Source organism: Sinocyclocheilus rhinocerous, unplaced genomic scaffold, assembly GCF_001515625.1.
Source record: "Sinocyclocheilus rhinocerous isolate Xijiao unplaced genomic scaffold, SAMN03320098_v1.1 scaffold1307, whole genome shotgun sequence".
NCBI classification, from domain to species: domain Eukaryota; kingdom Metazoa; phylum Chordata; class Actinopteri; order Cypriniformes; family Cyprinidae; genus Sinocyclocheilus; species Sinocyclocheilus rhinocerous.
The window spans coordinates 715,319-736,091 of record NW_015631048.1 but is presented as its reverse complement, the minus strand read 5'-3'; the positions used below and the strand labels follow the sequence as shown (position 1 = coordinate 736,091).

Genomic DNA, 20,773 nt, shown 5'->3' with positions numbered 1-20,773 from the left:
GAGCTGAAGAACAGACAACACAATCCTTTCCATTCGCTTGTTTGTAGTTCAAAAGGCCACGCCCACCGCGGAACGAATCTATGAATATTCGTACTAACCCCGCCCATTGGAACAGTTTTTCACGGGAACCGAATATTACACAACACCGGTTGTATCAGAGCTGGTACTGATACACTGATATGTTTTTACCGCTGTGAGAGCAGCACAGGTGCTACACAGTTTTCTTGTTGCATTACAGATATTAACTCACGTAATGCTCTCTGAGAATTTGTACTGAGCATACTTTGGAGAATTAGATATCTGGGGGAAAAAGAGCATAATGCCCTTTAGCAGTTTCTTGGAAATGCTATCAACAAAACAGATATGAAAAAAACTGAATTGAATTAACGTATTCCAAAAAGTTATTAAAATAACTTCCAATAAATTTCACAGACATTCAAGTACAGATTAAATAAAAATATGAAATACTTTTTTTAAATTAATTAATTAATTAATTAATTCATTCATTCATTCATATACGATTCAGGAACCACACTGGTTGCGTTGTATGATTTTGATTCACTAAAAAGAATCGGCTCAACATAAGAGATTCATTCATTCGGGAACTGGACTACACTGGCGTCCTGTATTGCTTTGGCGCGCTGTATTGATTCACTAAAAGAAACCGGCTCAAAAGAGTAATTCGTTTTGGAATCAAACCACGCTGGTCTATGTTTTGAGATGAACTTTTAGTAATGGCGTTGCTGCGGTAATTAGTTTCGCATTCGCAAAAGAATGGACGTTTGAGAACCTTTAATGAAACCTAAATTCAAGAAATTCATTTGGTCTCGTTATTTTTTTTAAAGGCGGGACTCGGTTCCTAATGAGGACGAAAAGCAGGTAAACACACTAAAGTTAGTGAGAAACTGTAGGCTAATTCTGTATTAGCAGTCACTGCATTTAAAACTGTCGCATCACAGTAACACAAAGCGGTATAAAAATCAATGTAAAGAGACATATGACTTTGTTCCATCATTCCCTTCTGTGGTAGCTAGCTTAAAACCAAAGTGATATTTGCAAACAAATAATGCTAGACCCAGAGCAGAGTTTCAGACCTTCTTTCCTTTTAAATGAAGCCACGTAAAATACTAATTTGTCAGAGGGTGAAGGAGCTGATGACCTGCACAAAAATTGCATAGATTTAAATACATGCATGATAAATGTATGTATGTGAAATATTGCATATTTCCAATGCCTTTGCTTTTCTCTTTCCCTTGTGATTTGTCAGTCTCGCACGCTGAGAGGAATAACGGTCCCTGACACTCTTGCTTTACATCTCTGCTTTTTATGACACTGGAGCCAAGGTGAATTAATATCAGTTGACAGCAATCTCTCCAACTGAGACCTTGACTGAAAAACTCATTTCAGATGTGGTGGCAAGACCCTGAAACTATCCTCAGGTTCAAGTGACTCCTTTCTGTGAATATTAGCTCATTTGCTCTGCTATAATTTGAGCTATTTAAACTCAAATGCCAACTGAACAAGCACAAAGACCTTAATTTCCATTACCTAGGTTTAAAAGTGTGTCATCAGATGTTCGGTTGATACTCCCTGACCCCTGTGCTGGGTAGGGTTAGCAGGGCAGTGCGTATGGAATAATATGAGCGCTGTCATGGTCAACAGGTCGACAAGCAATTAAAATGAAACGGTGTTGAGAATCTTAATGATTTGTGGCCTTTCACAGGACTTTTGTGGACTCAAGCAGACCAGTTTGTGGAAAGCTAATGAGGGTCTGGCCGACAGAGCACTGGACCCTGGAGAGACGACATTGTGAATACAAGGTACCTCTAATTACAGTTCAACTAAAACTCCAATTTCACTACTAAACACCGTCCACCCATTCATCAGCACACAAGCATTGATTAGATCATGAACTTCTTACAACTATCTAGACATTCTATGAAAGAATATATATTATGGATTTTGAGGAAAGCTGACTCATATACTTCTGCATCTGTTCCATAAATCACAGCAAATGGCCATGAATCACCACAACCTTGGTCTAATAAAAGATGATGATTGATAGCCAGTTAGCAAAAGGAGCACAAACTAAGCTAGAAATGTTGTCACATAATTCATAGCAGTATCAGAAAACACATAAAACAGAGGCTTTTCATATGGAGGTGAAAACACTGTGAAGTTCAAGGCTTTTTCACAAATTATTTAAAAAATGATATACAGTTCTGTTAATGGCTCTTGCACATTCATTCTTCCAATGAGCGGGCTGAAAACTGTATTAAAATACTCTGACAATATGATACTGACTGTTTGCTACTGTAAGTGGTGCCGCAAAACACTTTCAATACAGTGTGAAACAGCAAACATTATATTAATATATAAAATAATTATAAAATAGTAATCTGATTCCTGACTCTTATGAGCCATTTCCTTTGTCTTTTTTTTGTTTTGTTTTTTGTTTATGTGTATGAAAAGTGCATAGCTAGTACAACCAGAGTAGTCTAACTGATTCCCAAAAGAATGACTCTTATGAGCATGTTCTTTTTGGTGAGTCAAAACTGTACAATGTTACCGGTGTAGTCCAACTAATACTTGAATGAATGAATCAGTACTTTCTAGTGAATTAAACACATAAACGGCTTACAACTTATGTTTTTCATAAGAGTCACTCCTGTAGTTACAGAGATGGTTGTTCATGGCAGCATGTGGTTAAAGATACACATTATGAATTCTGAGTAGTACTTTATAAAAAAAATTAATGAAATGTTTTATGTTGTTGTTATATATGGTATTACTGAATTCAGCTACTGGATTGAATAAAAAAAAAATATGTGAAAAGTAATTTCTTTCATAAACTCTGCACGAATTTTTACATTTATTTCTTTCTGAAATTATTTCATCGTTTGACAATGAATTGCATCTCTTTTTTTTTTTTTGCCAAATATGGGCATAATGGTATTGCATTTCACCACTTTGGAGTTGGAACCCGCAACTGTTAGCTGTCCTGATCTTTAACCACATGGATCTTTAAACATCCATATTCAAATAAATATGCGGCCAGTGAGCCTTTAGCATCCCCTTCCAGAGCAAGCACATTTCAAAATCACTGGCTTTAAATTGGCCACTTGGAGAATTACAGATGTCAGGAAAGAGCAATTATTTTTTAAGGACTCTTGTTTTTGCTAGATATAAAAAAGCAAACGTATGATCAGAACTTTCTAAGTTTGTAGGATACATTTTGCGATCAATTCAGTGCATTAAACTTTATTTTACACTCAATATAATATCCTCAAACATAAAAATGTTAAAAAACACTTCAGCATTTTCATGATCTGCCTCAACTTAAATAAGATCAATATGCATTACAAATGAAAAAGTTTTGACTTCAGACAGACCTTTAAATAAATGAAAAATGTCAGCTGTTGGTGAATATTGTAAGCAAGTACTCAGAAAACTAAATTCACCAAAGCACAGAGATCAAATGAAGTCAAAATCCTGATGAGGCCGTCACATCTAAAATGTTCAGAAAGTCAAGTGAGCATCACGTATGATTCAGCACAGCCGCTCTCATCCAACGTATCTACTGTAGGGCTTTTTAGAGGGAATTTTGTTTTATTTGACACAGCAGCTGTTCTGCAGTCAAACACTGATTTGTGAACATGACGGTCCTCCTGGAACTACATACGGAAACTTTCACAACTTCAGACTGGAGGCCTTTACAAATGCCTGAGAGAGAATTGGCAGCATCTGTCTGCATTTCTCTAAAACTTTTAAAACACAATCAGTTTTTAAATGCACTTCTCTTTCTTCTGATCAATCCAAAATTAGAGGTCTGAGAAATTGCAGTGCAGTCGATCGAACCGTATTGAGTTAGATGGCTGACAGGAACAATAACAAGTTCCACCTGATTGCATGAAACGCAGAATAGACATTGTCTGCGATGCTTCATTTGCTCAAAATGAACGGCTTGTTTTCTCTTGGCTTGAGTAATGAAGTAAGACACTTTGTAAATCCTCTTTGTAACTATTTAGAAAAGCGCCTAGTTTTCCTCTGTTGTTCATAATCATACTGGTTTATCAAAGATATCATTCTGTGATTTAAAGATGAGTGCGCTTAATGTCTTATTCATGCTCCTCAACTAAGCAGTCACTAATATCATCATACTGAATAATTTAACTGTGCTATTTCTTCACTTTTTTAATTCTCAGTTGTATTCTATTTCTTGCATTACTGGCACACATTCAAGCACTGTTCGTCTATCTATAGCAATTTTACAATTGCAGTGGCCTGTTTGCAGTTGTAAGGCTTCTCAGTCCATACTTGCTGTTTAGTAGAATGAATATTTATCTCATATCCATGTAGTTATGCAGAAAGCACAGAAAATAATATCTTGTCATACTGAGCCGGTAGGAACAGGCTGAGACTTTTTTAAATTTCTGGATACACTTATGAAATTTCAATGTTAAGTGTAGAGGAGATGGAAATGACACACTGTTGCCCTTGAGAAACAAAGATGTGCGAGAGACGCTTCTCCTAATCTGCACCATAGACATTGTCCAACCCCACTCATACTGTGTTCATTTTACTTGTGTAGCTCTTAAAATGGGTAATACATTTCCTTAAATTTATTTTTTACAATTCTGCAGATACCCTGTAAATAGTGAAATAAAATTCCTTCCTTCATATTTGTTGATATTTGTGTATTGAAAATCACCATCCATCCATCCATCCGTATTTATTCATATCCATATCTTTCGGTCTATATGCATCTATATCCTCCAGATCTAGCCATCCATATCTATCCATGTACCCATATCCATCTATATCCATCCATGTCCTCATATAGTCATGTGTATCCATTCATATATAGCATTCATATCTATCCCTATTTATCTTTCCATCCATATTCATCTTTAGCCGTCCATATCTATTATCAATATCCATCTAATGTTATAATATAATGTTCTTAATGTACCTGGAGAGGTCTCAGAGGAATATCCTGGTGTGGTTTTCCCCTCCGGGCTCCGTGATTCTTTCTTAGGTGAAGTTGACAGAAACAGTGGTGGCAAAGTACTTTCCTTGTCAAAGGCTTTCTTTGTTGTTGTGTTGAGAGTTGTCTTTTGACCTGTGCTTGTGGGAGTGCTTATTGGAATGGTGGGGTTTGTGAAAGGCTGAGAGGTGACCATGATCTTCTCTGATGTACGGCCAAGACTTAAGACCTCACTCTCCAACATCCGGGAGAGCCGCCATAGAGGCAGAGGTCCCCTCAGCCGGAGCCTTTTCCCATAGTAATACTCACCATAATATAACAGCTGAAAAGTCTTAGTAGTGATCGTTGGGACAGTGACTATTCCCCCATGTGAGGATCCACCTATGGACTTACAGAGGAAGTACCACATGGGGAAGATTCTGAGGTGGGCTCCGCTTAATGGGAGAACTACCAAAACCCAGAACCTGTTGACAGATTGAATGTCTGTCTAGGGGAACACTTTGCCTCAGGGGCAACTCAGTGGAGAATACACGCATGGGGCCGCAAGAGGAGCCGCTACATGTGGAGCACTAACCCAATACTCGAGGGAACTTACCTCGTAATGGGTTCTAATAGCAAGTTCCTCCGCCGAACTTCGCTAAGTAAAGTGTTTATGTGATGGAAGGGTAGTCCAGAGTTCATGAAAGGAACCTGAGCTGGACTGAATAAGCGCATAACCACCCTGGGGGGAGTAGCGCTGGTAGCAAGCCCTACACACCCTGCCAGTCTCCTGAGTCAAGAACTGACGTTCAGAATTCTAGAAGAAACTGGTTCCTTTTGTAGATTATAAAATCTTGCATATGTATTAGGTGTAACCCAATCTGCAGCTCTACAGATATCTGCTAGAGAGGCCCTGTTTGTCAGGGCTGGTGATGCAGCCATGCCCCTGGTAGGAGACGTGGCCTCGGAGGGTTCAACCTCCGGGCGCCTCTGAGGAACCGAATAACCAGATTGTGCTTCCCCACCGATCTGCCTCCCACGGTGTTGTGGTTAGCCGCAATCGCGGCCACGTACACCTTAAGTGTAGAAGCAGACAGGTGCCTTTCCAGGCCTCCTTGGAGGAAGGAGAGTACAGATCCGATGCCACATCTCCGAGGGTCCTTCCCCTGGGAAGAACACCAATTCACGAATACGCGCCACTTCGGGTCGTACAGCCGCCTCGTTGAGGTGGCTCTGGCCTGAGTAATGGTATTCACTACTGCTGGTGAAAGGTCTCTGAGTTCTTCCTGGTTGCGTCCAGGAACCAAACATGAAGGTTCCAGAGATCCGTGCGCGGATGCCAAATTGTGCCCTTCCCCTGAGAAAGGAGGTCCTTCCTCAGGGGAATTCACCAGGGAGGAACTGATGCCATAAGCACGAGCTCCGAGAACCAGGTCCTGTTGGGCCAATAAGGGGCCACAAGCAGGAGCTGTTCTCTGTCTTCCCTGACCTTGCACAGTGTCTGTGCAATGAGGCTCACTGGGGAAAACGCATACTTGAGTAGGCCCCTGGGCCAGCTGTGAGCCAGTGCATCCGTACCGAGGGGAGCCACGGTCAGGGAGTATCACAACTGGCAATGGGTCGATTCCAACGAGGCAAACAGGTCCACCTGTGCCTGGCCGAACCGACTCCAAATCAGCTGAACTGTTTGGGGGTGAAGCCTCCACTTGCCCCTGAGCGAAACCTGTCTCGAGAGGAAATCCGCTACACGATTGAGGTCACCCGGGATATGAGTGGCATGCAGAGACCTGAGTCTGTGCTGGCTCCAAAGTAAGAGATGGCAGGCGAGTTGTGACATGCAATGGGAGCGAACACCACCCTGGTGGCTGATGTATGCAAACGTTGCTGTGTTGTCAATCCGGACCAACACGTGCTTGCCTTGGATCAAGGGTCAAAACCTCCTCAAGGCCAAAAGCACTGTCAACATCTCCCCAGGCAACTGATATGCCAATACAGCTGAGGGCCTGTCCAGACCCCTGATGCTGCATGCCTGTTGCACATGGCGCCCCAGCCTGTCTTCTCTGCTTGAGAGCCCTCAAGCATTTTAGCACTGACTGAGCACAATCCTGAGAGAGGCGTGCAGTCATCGTAACCGAGTCAAATTCTACACTGAGAAAAGAGAAATTCTGCGCAGGGGCGAGTTTGCTTTTTTCCCTGTTGACCCGAAGTCCCAATCGGGCTAGGTGGTCGAGGATCATGTCCCTGTGTGCACAAACCAATTCGCATGAGTGAGCTAGGATCAGCCAGTTGTCGAGGTAATTGAGAATGTGAATGCCCACTTCCCTGAGAGGGGCAAGGGCAGCCTCCGCGATCTTCGTAAAGACGTGAGGAGACGGGGACAGCCTGAAGGGAAGAACTTTGTACTGATATGCCCGTCTTTCAAAGGCAAACATGTTCATATGTGTTTGAAGGTTAACATTCTGAACGGCAGCTTGTGAAGGGCCCGGTTCAGAGACCTCAAATATAGGATTGGTCTGAGTCTTCCACCCTTCTTGGGTACAATGAAGTACAGGCTGTAAAACCCCTTCTTCATTTCGGCCAGGGGGACAGGTTTGATTGCACCCTTCTCGAGATGGGTTGCAACCTCCGCCCGAAGAACAGTCGCATTCTCGCCTCGTACTGAGGTAAACAGAATGCCCCTGAACTTGGGTGGTGCAGGAGCAGGACCTGACCAACGCCGAGGCAGGATGTGTTTGATGGCCTCCGTCTGCTTCTTTACCGTGGAGAACTGCTGGGCAAATTCTTCCACAATGTCGCCAAGGAGACCAACCTGTGAAATGGGGGCATCAAGAAAGGGTACTTTCTCAGCTTCCCGCATCTCAGCCAGGTTGAGCCACAAGTGGCGTTCCTGGACCACTAGTGTGGACATCGCCCTCCCCAGAGCCTGCGCCGTGACCTTCGTAGACCGGAGGGCATAGTCAGTCGCTGAGCACAGTTCCTGCAGTACCTCTGGGTTAGGACCACCCTCGTGCAGTTCTTTCCCTCCCCAGAGCCTGCGCTGTGACCTTTGTAGCCCGGAGGGCATAATCAGTCGGTCTCTCCACCTGGGGAACCTCTGTATACCCCCTCGCTGGACCCTCATCGAGGGTGGTGAGGGCAGAGGTGCCGGTGTACCATGTTCTGGCCAAAAAAGGGGCCTTCCATGATTTCGGCAGCTCCTCGTGCACTTCCGGGAAGAAAGGCACCGGACCCGAGCGCGGCTTAGTGTCACGCTCAGCACCCAGAAACCAATCATCCAGCCGCGAGTGCGCGGGGCAGGGTGGGGGAGACCACTCCAGCCCGATGCTCTTGGCTGCCCGGGCAAGCATGGCTGCCATCTCAGCGTCAGCCTCGGACTGAGGCTCAGCGCTCTTAGGTACTTGCTCAGTTTTGGCGAAGTGCAACGTGCCGATGAGAAGTGCCTCGCAAGCAGGGCACGAACCAACCACAAGCGCTGCCTCAGCGTGAGCATGGCCCAAACACTGAATACAGCGCTCGTGCCGGTCATCTTTCGAGACGTGCCAACCGCAACCAGAAACACAAGGACGGAAAGGCATGATGAACACACAATTCCACCCTTGTAGCTCTTTCAGAGAAATTGCTCTTTTAGAGGAAATTTGCTCTTCTAGAGATCGCCGTTGAAGCACCCAGGGGTACTCTCACAACACTTATCTGTGTATGAGTAGGGAGAGATAGCTGACTGTGCCTTATATCCAACGACGAGGAAACGAGAGGTGAATGATCGCAACTTCTCCGTAAGAGACGCTGCATTCGGCTCCGAAAAACAGAATGAGTGAGCAGATGCCATGCTGGCCTATTTATACCCAGATGTCCAGGGCGTGGCCAGCTATGCAAATTCTGCACACCCAATTTCATTGGCCTTTTCTCAAAGATGTCAGAAGTGTTTGGGCTCCCAAGAGAGACCCTTAGTGTCATACACTCGACACAACATTGAAGTGAACGACAGAAAGGGAACTGTTCTTTTCCATACAGTGAAAATGCTTGGTAATCACTGGCTGGAAAGTCTAGTTGTAAGTAATTAAATTTTAAAATATATTCAAATAGAAAGCAGTTATTTTAAATAGTAAAAATATTACTGCTTTTGCTATATTTTGGATCAATAAATGCAAATAAATTAAAAACATTAAAAATCTTACTGTTCAAAAACTTTTGACTGGTTGTGTGTGTGTGTGTGTGTATATATATATATTCACACACATTATAATAAGAACACCTTTTTTGGCTACAGTAATAAGCTATTGGACATTTCCACCACTACTGGACATGTTGGCGTCTCTCTGCTTTTCTTATTTAGATATTTGTAATATTTCACTGAGGTGTGACGGAAATCCTTTTGTTTTCCAGCTACCAGTAAAAAAAACCTGCTTGTGCGACATTGCTGTTCTGAAAACAACATCTGGAGTTGTATTTTATCTGTCAGGAAGTGCTTCCATTATTGAGACATGTGAGGGAAGTGCTGTACTGAACTGCTGTCATATCATCTGTCTCATTCCTATAGGATTACAGCAGCTCTCCACTGGGACTTTAACACTGTCTAGATTTAGGAAAATTTAGTTGCAAATGTGTAGACTCTCTTATGCTAACACTCATGTCTCTATAATTGTGTGTTTTTGCTAAATCAGTCTTAAAGGAGCAGTTGGCCTTAAAATGAAACTTGTCATCATTTGTTCACCCTCATGTCACTCTCAACTCAAAATCCTCCTTTCAATATTCTGCATGAAGACAGAAAATCATATGGATTTGGAACAACATTGAGGGTGAGTAAATGATGACAGATTTTCGTTTTTAGACAAACGACCCCTTTTAAAGTGTTTTGTGACAACCAGAAACAATCATCAAGGTTTATTTTGCCTTCATAGTACATCCTATACATCTCAAAACAAAGCCCTAGGAAGACTGTGAACCCCAGAAGAGCAGATACCTCAGAGACATACTGTTATTTCTGCTTTCAAACAGCTTGAGATCTCGAGTGTGTTTTTTACTCCCTAATTAGGGAATTGGATGACAATGTTCTAACAAGAATGTAGCTTGGTGACACAGTGAAGACAGTATAAGATAAAAAGAACATCACTGACAGACGAATCCTAAAGGGATCAGAGATTTGGAGACGGCTTTTGGGGACCAGCGCACAGTCAAACTCTCAGCGGGAGCTACAGCTCTTCTTTATTATTGGATCAGCCTAGAGTAAGGTGCCAGTGAACATTGGGAGAAGGCAGAATGAAGATAATCAGTTGTAGATTGTAATTGTTTTGTGGGCTGAAAATGTTGTTGGGTACTAAAAAGGTCGGAAAGCTAAAAACTACATTGGGTGCAGTCAAATCTCAGGATGTTTCTTTGTCTTATTGCGTTGTATTTGTTTTCATCTTTATTAAATCATCACAAATTGCTGTAATTGGTCCATTAAAACAGCTCTAAAGAGAGAAACAAATATGTTGTTTATGTGCTGTTAATACTGATAAATAACTGAATGAAAAAAAAACACTGTTGGGAGTCCAACTAGACTAGCTTGGCCAGGTTAGGGGACCATTGTAACTGTCAACAGACATGTTTTCAAAGAGATGTGCATATTTATGCTTCTGTTAAAAATTAATGTAAATTTGAGTTCATTTATTGTTTAAAAATATTTGACAAAAATGTATGTATGTGATATTCAAGTTAATAAGAAGAGAATGTGCTCCCTTAAAATGTTTAAAGTTAGGGGTTCTTTAAGAAGAGTTACTATTGAAGCGTAACAGGTCACATGACCAGGTTGAGTTGAACGCGGGACCGTTGCATTATGGGTTGAAGTAACATGGATGCAGAGAAATGCTAATGGTATGCAGAGCCTGAAAAAGAGTACCTTTTATCTGCATGGTCTAAGAGGGCGCACACGGTAATTCATCTTTAAATCTGTTGCATTTTGTGTATAATGTTGTTTTATATCAGTTTATGTAAACGATGTTACGTTTAAATTGCGATGTAATTGGATTTGGATTTTTCACATGTGTTCACTTGTGTATCAGCGGACATTTACATGAGAGACTTGAAAAGGACTTGGCTTTAATGCATATTTTGAACATTATATGCTTTATTTCTTGTAGTTTTCACGGTGTCTGCTGAAAAGAGACAGAGACAGAGAGACCAATAAACAGCAAAAAAGACATCTGTATGAAGCGTGGCTATCATTTCATTAGACCAGTGCAGTTACAACCATCTTAAACCAGCTGAGACTGGTTTTAGCCAGCTTTTTTTCAACAGAGTAGCAAGAGCTAGCTAGCCTGTGCTGGTAGATATTTTTACTACAACATCCATCAGAAAAAAGCAGATTAATGTTTGTCATTGACAGCCATTCAAAATGTAGCCATAAATCATGACCAGTGCTGTGATCATTAACAGAAAATAAAACAAACTAAAGCTATAAAAAATAGTTTTTGTTAATTGAAATAAAGCTAAAAAAACAATAATATAAATATTTGATGATGAACCTAAACTAAAAAAACTGAAAATATATGCCACCTATAAAAAACGCACTGTATATGCTTATAAATGAAATAAAACTGAAATAAAATAAGTTGAAGTACTACAATTATTAAAAAGAAAAAGATTTAAATTATTTAGATTTTTTTTTAAACATTAACAAAAACATAACAAAATTACTAAAACTTAAGCTAAAATTTAAAGGAAAATAGAAAAATATACAAATAAATGCTAATTCAAAATATTAATAAATAATATATTAGTATATACATTAAGTAATACTAGGCCTAAAAAACGTGCATTAATGAACTTAGCTTAACTAGATTAGCTTGTGGTGTTTCCAGAAGTCAAAAGCTGTCAAAATATTCCAGCAACTGAAACTTTTGTTTACAAATGCTGACTGTGCAATTAAAATGCTACATGCTCTTGTTTCTCCAACACAATAAATCTGGGTGCATAAACTGGATTCTTTCCACACATTGTTTAGAGGCTCACAAACCACTCACAAACGCATCCTCCTTTCATCCTGAAATCTCTTTCCAATAAACAATAAACAGATCTGAAGCCTTAAAATAGCTGTAAATCAAGCACTGACCTCACAATCTCACTCCTATTAAGAACACATAGAGCACATGTCACTCCAGAGTGAATCCCATTTATCAAGATGACACTTTCTGTAATAGAAGTGTGATCAGATCATTCCAGTGGCAATAAACAGCTGCTTCGCAAAGCCACACGATGTCAGACCTTCCAGTCAGATTAAACCTGAAGCTGTAGACAGTCATTAATCTCTAAAAGAGGCAATTCAACTGTGTTTTTATAGACTGTGACACGGAAAGACTAATCCCAGTGCACGTCTGCAAATAAATACCACCTTGAAGGGCACAATACAGCCCATATAATGGTGAACTTCTCCTTATACTCAAGCTGACACATGCATTACAATCTATTTCAGATAACTCTGCCCCTAAACGGCATGTAAAAGCAAATAATAATAAATTGTGGTTGGTTGCTTTCATGTCAATCAGGCTGGCTAAAGTCAAGCTACGCAAGTCTTTCACGTATCCAGCATGTTTTTTTTTTCCAGCCTGTGAAAATCCCGCAGAGAGACGAAGAGAGCACTGAGGTGTTTAAATAGTCTGAAATTGCTTTTATTCGCTTTGGCAGGCAGGTGTCAGAGTGCAGCATGCTGCAAGTCAACATGTCTAAAAACATAAATCGCCAAAACAAAGGTCCTACCTGCCCAACGGACATCAGCTTTGCTTCGGTCCCAGGATGGACACAGTGACCCTGAGTTTCGAAATGGATCCTTACAGATGAGAACAAACCACTGAACTGACCAAATCAAAACAAGTTCACCAGGGCAGAATTTTGGACAGGGAGGAACCAAACTCACAATGCAATGCACTCAACTTGACCTTGCTTTTCCATTTAGGAGCAATATCAGCTGCACTTTTAACATAGTTTTTTTTTTTTTTTTTACACATTTGATCAGACTTCCAAAATACATACATATATACAGATAGATAGATAGATAGACCTGTGTATAGAAATGTCTTTTGGAAGATTAATCAAATGTGTAAGAAATGTTTCAAAGTGCATTAAATTGCATGCTTAATTCAGTAAGTTAAATAAATATAACTTGTTTAATTAAGCATGTAATTTAATGAGATGTGACAGTGTAGCATAAAACTGTTTAAAACATTCATTGCTGCATTTTTTTTTCAAATCCTTGTAAAAAAATAAAGTCATGTGAGTGTGAATATATATATATATATATATATATATATATATATTCACACTTTTCAAAAGTTTACATTTTATAATAAACCACTTTTGGGCAGCAGGTAGAGACAGTAAAAGTTGACTCATGCTCAGCGGCAAACAAAGTAAAGTGTAATTGTGTAGGTGTTAGTGAACAGCGTGTATCATTTACTAAGCTCATACATTAGCAGCTCTTCTCTGACACACGGCTTAGCCAAGTGGGAAAAGTGCCGTTATACCTGAAAGCTTATGATTTAATTGTTGGCAGCTTGTGGAATATATTAAAGTGTGGACGATCAGACAGCTTTCCACCCACATGGAGGAGAGGTCACTGCATTCCTGTCCTGATGAAACCTGTTAAAAATGAGCCATTTTGTGGACCTGAAAATAAAAGCTGATGCATCATGAATGTGTTATTAACATCATGTTACTGATACTGCTGTCTGCAGTCATTGTGTCATAAGATGAATGACAGCTGTCAAAGGAAAGTGAAATAAGTTACAAATGGTATGTGCATAAAGTATATAATACATACATTTTTTAACTTTCCTTTTTACATATGATAGTATGGTAACTCAAGTTGCATTTATCTTTGTTAAACTGTGTCATCTCAAGGCATTCTAAATGAACAAATTCTGGCAATTTTTACAAATATCCCCTTCTCAATGTGTATAGGGAGCTGTGAACACTGCAAAGGGACCATGAGAATCGAAACACAGCTACAGACAACAGACTTCTAGGGTTTATTGAGGACAAACAACTGATTTCATCAAAGAGATAAACAACAAAACCCTTTTCTGCATTCTGAGTATCCCTGCTCTCTCTCTGGATTTCATCTAAGCAGAGTTTGAATTCAGCGTCACATCCGTTCAAATCCAGTTCTATGATTAATACAGCATAGCTGCATGTTCGATATCAAAAGGAAATGCGCCGAGATGAAAAGCTGTAGTGTTTTAGTGAGGCCGATTTTTCAGAAGGTTATCCCATGACAGTTTGCACAGAAGGAGGGAAAATCCCGCAGAGAGACGAAGAGAGCACTGAGGTGTTTAAATAGTCTGAAATTGCTTTTATTCGCTTTGGCAGGCAGGTGTCAGAGTGCAGCATGCTGCAAGTCAACATGTCTAAAAACATAAATCGCCAAAACAAAGGTCCTACCTGCCCAACGGACATCAGCTTTGCTTCGGTCCCAGGATGGACACAGTGACCCTGAGTTTCGAAATGGATCCTTACAGATGAGAACAAACCAACTGACTGACCAAATCAAAACAAGTTCACCAGGGCAGAATTTTGGACAGGGAGGAACCAAACTCACAATGCAATGCACTCAACTTGACCTTGCTTTTCCATTTAGGAGCAATATCAGCTGCACTTTTAACATAGTTTTTTTTTTTTTTTTACACATTTGATCAGACTTCCAAAATACATACATATATACAGATAGATAGATAGATAGACCTGTGTATAGAAATGTCTTTTGGAAGATTAATCAAATGTGTAAGAAATGTTTCAAAGTGCATTAAATTGCATGCTTAATTCAGTAAGTTAAATAAATATAACTTGTTTAATTAAGCATGTAATTTAATGAGATGTGACAGTGTAGCATAAAACTGTTTAAAACATTCATTGCTGCATTTTTTTTTCAAATCCTGTAAAAAAATAAAAGCAATGTGATTTTTTAACTTTCCTTTTTACATATGATAGTATGGTAACTCAAGTTGCATTTATCTTTGTTAAACTGTGTCATCTCAAGGCATTCTAAATGAACAAATTCTGGCAATTTTTACAAATATCCCCTTCTCAATGTGTATAGGGAGCTGTGAACACTGCAAAGGGACCATGAGAATCGAAACACAGCTACAGACAACAGACTTCTAGGGTTTATTGAGGACAAACAACTGATTTCATCAAAGAGATAAACAACAAAACCCTTTTCTGCATTCTGAGTATCCCTGCTCTCTCTCTGGATTTCATCTAAGCAGAGTTTGAATTCAGCGTCACATCCGTTCAAATCCAGTTCTATGATTAATACAGCATAGCTGCATGTTCGATATCAAAAGGAAATGCGCCGAGATGAAAAGCTGTAGTGTTTTAGTGAGGCCGATTTTTCAGAAGGTTATCCCATGACAGTTTGCACAGAAGGAGGGAGAGAACATGCCCAAGGAAATAATAATGATCTTATTTGGCCATCCGTCTCCTGAGGCATGCTGTAAATCCAGAGGAACATCGTTATAAGATCAGAAATAGTCTGCGCACTCTAAATAAGGGCCTGATTTGTTATTCACCTCTCCCTTTTTGTATCCCTCTCTCCCTATTTACCTTTCTCTCTCTTTGCTTTCCTGTTTAAAATGGTCACTTTCTCCCAAAACATTCCTTTACAGTGCAGTCTGTGCAGTGAGAATAAACAAAGCATTATGGGTAATATAACAAAGCATATTTAGATAATCACCACTGACATTATGCACTATAGAAAATATTATATAAACATAGTATTAGATGATATTAGTTTTTTTTAGGGTGATTTGAGTCAAATAATAAACATTTGTTAGATTTTTTGTACTGATTTGAAATATGCTATTAAGACAGGAAACGCAATTTGGTATCTGTGATAAAAAAAAAATTGTATCACTTGAAGACTGTTGCAGGAACTGTCATATTTTGCTTGTAATATACGTAACAGCTCACGTATAGTTTAAAAAAAAAGATTTTTTTTCTAGTTTCTTTACTCTAAAATGTCAAATTAATTCTAGTCTTTTTGTGATCAATATTTTCTCTGTACAAGAGGCAAGAAGAGCTACACAGAAGATCTTTATTTGTTTTTCTAAAACACAGACGCATGTGCGAATACTCTGAGGATTGTGAAAGCTCACAGGCAGGCTCACTAAGACACTTTCATTCTGCACCAAACTCTTCAGAAAACACTTGATCAGAGTGACTGGAGAGAGAGAGAGAGAATGAAAGAAAGAGAGAGCATAATTCATGCTATTTGAAAGAACAAAAGCCTGTGAGAAAATGACAGCTTGTCAGAAAAAAAATAAAGCCACGGAAGAGAAGAGACAACAACACGAGGCATAAAAGCAAACAAATAGAGGTAAAGTAAACAGACTTTGGTTTATCTGTGCGCTTGCATAGGCCTTTTTATTTGCGCTTGCTTAATTTTTTATTTCTTGGAGTAAATTAACATGCAGTATATGGGCTGTCAGTGAGATGATATAAATGTGCACAGTGATTCTGAACGGTGTTTTCTGATCTTCTCTGTACATATGCATATGTACCTGAATTAGTTTTACATTCACCTATAGGTACATTTTTCTGTGACCTTTCAATCAGTCAGTCCAAAATCAAACCCCTGATCAGCTGGGTTTTACATTGGAGATATGCAATACAATGTGTGAAGAAAATCTTGATATTCTGCTCTTTTATTCTGCCTGCTTCTCTCTTCTGAGACGAGTCCTGATAGACATCTGTGATTGGCAGGCAGGTTTTATTGCAGAGGAAAGGTCAAGGTTACTAAAAACTTAGAGAGAGAGGGGGCTGATTAGATGCTCTGTGATGAGCTCAGAAGTCTCCCAGAAGCCTTTACTCTATATATGCCTGTCTCCCATCAACCCGGAGCATAAAATCAAGAAAAATATGTCTGAAGTTAATATCCTTATATAATTACAAGGCACATTAGGTACATAATTATATTTTACGGCCAAAAGGAATAATTAAGGAATAGTTAAGAAAAATGTTTAAAAGGTCAAGGTTACTAAAAACTTAGAGAGAGAGGGGGCTGATTAGATGCTCTGTGATGAGCTCAGAAGTCTCCCAGAAGCCTTTACTCTATATATGCCTGTCTCCCATCAACCCGGAGCATAAAATCAAGAAAAATATGTCTGAAGTTAATATCCTTATATAAATACAAGGCACATTAGGTACATAATTATATTTTACGGCCAAAAGGAATAATTAAGGAATAGTTAAGAAAAATGTTTAAAATGAAAAAAAATTATTAAATAACATTATGAAGGCTGCATTTATTTAATCAAAAATACAGTAAAACAGTTATATTTTGAAATATTATTACAGCTTAAAATAACAGAATTGTTTTCTATTTTAATATATTTTAAAATTTAATTTATTCATCTGAAAACAAAGCTGTATTTTCAGCATCATTACTCCAGTCTTCAATGTCACATGATCCTTTGGAAATCATTTTAATATAATGGTTTGCTGCTCAAAAAATTTGTACTGTTAATGTTGAAAACAGTTGTGCTGCTGAATAGTTTTGTGGAAACCACGATACACTACCATTCAAAAGTTTACAGCAAGTAAAATAATAATAATAATAATAATAGTTTTATTTTGTAAGGATGCATTAAATTTATTTAAAAGTGACAGTAACAATATTTATAATGTTACAAAATTTTTCTATTTCAAATAAATGCTGCTCATTTGAACTTTCTATTCATCAAAGACTCCTGAAAAAAACTCAATTTTTTGAAGCTGAATTTATTCAAACATTTAAACCAAATTATCTGAGTAATCCATATTATTTTTCATACATTCTCTATATGCAAACAATTTATTTTATTTATCCTAGGGAATTTTATGAGAAACGTCTGAGACAGCAAGTCATGGATTGACAGAAAGAGAGGAAGAGAGAGAGAAAGGCTTGATGCTAATGGTGTAGAATGTATTCCCCTTGTGTCTTGTTAACTTCTCAAGTTTTGCACGGTTTATTTGGAAGCTCCCGCTGGGTGCCGCTTCTCCAGCAAATTACCATGGAAACAACTTTTGGATATGTCCCACTGGATATTTTCAATTTATGCAATGAATGATGAGTAATGAATATACAGGTTTTCCCGGGCTGTCTGTCTGGGTCAACACAGAGGATTTTTTTAAGTGTATGAATATTTAACAGGGTGAGGTGTTGCTCGTCTCTGACTGGAAAAAACACACTGATGCGGGGCAACAGAGCAGCGGGACGTGCGCGGTATGAAACTGACTTCTTAACACCACGGATTGTTTCGCAAACATCCACAGACCTCTAAACATATGAACGTCTAGACTTGACCTGCGTGCAATGTTCCGAAAGTACATTTCACAACAATCCCTGAACTTGGAAAATCGAGAACACTTTGTTTCTTTCAAGGTCAGATGGACTCGAGTGAAATAAAGATGCTTTCAAGCATGAAAAACACTTGTTCAGCTCATGAGTATCACGAAGAGCAGAAGAAAGTGAGTTGCTTTGGCCTTGTTGTGTAAGATATTCAAGGCAGGAGATCTGGATCTTCCACTTTCCACTGAAAAACAAATGCACAAGGAAACTAAGTGCACTAAACACATTATTTAGATTTGTGCTATAGTACATAAACAGATTACATACTACTTTAGCATTGTTTCACAAATTAAATTAATATTTTTTTTTTTTTATAATATATAACAAATATGCTTTTATATGTGCTTTTGTCATTTTTATTAGTGTTTGTTCTTTTAAAATATTACTATTTAGGCATCATTTATTTTTATTTCACTTTTTTTTTAAATTTCCAATTAGTCATTTCAGTGCTTCTAATGAATCATATTTTAGTCCAATTTTAGTTTAGTTTAATATTAATATTTTAATTTATATTAAAATGAATTATAAATATGATATGTATGCTATTTTAGCTTAATTAACAAATAACAATGTTAATTAAATAAATAATTAACAATGTTTATTTCAGATGTTTTTAAGTTTGAAGTTAATTATAATAACTGCTTCTAAGGTACTTTCTTTAGATTGCACTTTTATGCATTGTTCTCGTTTCTTTTTTGTTTTTAATGCATTTTAAGTCAATTTATTTTTATTTCTTATAAATCCTTTTTATATATAATTATATCATTTACAGTATATAACAAACTTGTCTTGCCTACATAGAATTCAAACACTTTTATAAAAATTGCATTTCATAAAGCAACACAATTAGTAGTTAGGGGCACTACAAGCGACAGTGTAAATGTCATCTTCTATAGTTCGATTTCTCTAGACAGTAGTTTAATTACTGTCATATCAGATCAACAGTTTGAAGACAGTCTTGCTCCACAAGTTAGTTAAGGTCAATATGTTTAGCAACTAACCTGAATAATAATACATCTGGTATAACAAGCATTTAAAGATTACTCAATTGCTGCCTTGAGTAGTGATGTTTGTTTATCTGCAAAAACAAAATCAATAAAAAATTTATTCAAAATGATGTAGAAATGTTGATTAGAAACATACAAATTTAACTCCAAATTAGCTCCTAAAAAGATCGATCTAATTAAACATTTAACTGTTAATCCAATATTTATGTATGCTAGAGTATCATTTCATTAACAAACTTCATTTCATTAACTGGGTTTAACAGATCTACTGTATGTCTTCCTGTCTGTCTGGGTCTTTTTTTTCCTGGCGTTGTGGTGTGAGGAACCCCAAGCTGTGATTGGCAGCACTGACTCTGGCTCTGTTCTCTCATCAGCTTCTCTTGTGTGTATAATCAGTCAGACCCAGGAAAAGTCTGAAGAGAACCAGGACCGCAGTTCCCGGTAGGAGTCCTGATGCATGAGCTTTACACCTCTAATGACCAATTCACCTTCTGACAGAGCAGACCAGGTGCCACTTGAGCTATTTGAGCTAATTTGTGTTAGAGCGGTTATGCATTGAATGAACTGTGTGAACTCCAAACTGTCAGTCGGATTATCAACCGTACTGCTGGTCATATTTCTTGTGAATTCACTATGTTTAAGGTTTGCTCACACCAAGAGCTAGATGAAATATTCACAAAATATTGGTTCAATGCATCTTTCAGGCTTTTTAAACATTCATATGCTTCAGACACTATAATAACATGATGGATGGGGGGGGTAAAAATGAGTGTTTGTATGTGGGTAAATAGTGTAAATGTGTTTGTACTGAGCTCACTGTTCTCCTCTAAAACACACATTTTTCATCTCTGTTTCGGATGATGGGGACGGGCTGGTGCGAACAGCTCTGACGGCATGGCAGATCCAGAGATACGTCTCCCGTAGCAACGGAAGAGCTTTAAAGTCCAACCGTGGCTTTGTCACCCTGTCAAATCACCGTGAAGGTAAACAGCACAACACCTAAACAAGCTCACAAACAGCAGCTACATCTGAATCACACACTGCTTTAGCCAAATTCCTCATTAACTGGACTAATTACTGCAATTAAATGGGAGTAATTACTTTTAGCACAGAAATCTCTTAACATCTCAGCTGGCCTCCTCTTGTATTGTATTTAGTGTCAGAACTTTCAGAGCCAAAGGGAGTGTCGAACCAATTAAAGAGGCCAGGAACAGTCGGTAGCATAAAGGGACTTGAAGTCTCAGACACACACAGCTTTATCTACATATCTAAATTTAGTGACTGGTTAATGCATATTGCACACAAAAATGCAAGTTTCTGAAGATCTAGTTTCTGAATTTGATGGCATTTGCAAGCTTCATGCCACCATATCTGAAAGTCATTTTAGTTTGAGGAAGAAAAAATCCAATCAGTTATGTATGTACAGTATATAACACTACC

At 38.6% G+C, this 20,773-nt stretch overlaps 1 long non-coding RNA gene across 1 annotated transcript; it reads left to right on the top strand.

Moving 5' to 3' along the window:
* The first annotated feature begins 705 nt into the window (after positions 1 to 705).
* On the top strand, positions 706 to 20,311 carry LOC107741143 (uncharacterized). Its single transcript, XR_001640168.1, has 4 exons — positions 706 to 879; positions 1,724 to 1,820; positions 19,708 to 19,841; positions 20,218 to 20,311. It is a non-coding gene; the product is annotated as an uncharacterized LOC107741143 (long non-coding RNA).
* The last annotated feature ends 462 nt before the right edge of the window (positions 20,312 to 20,773 follow it).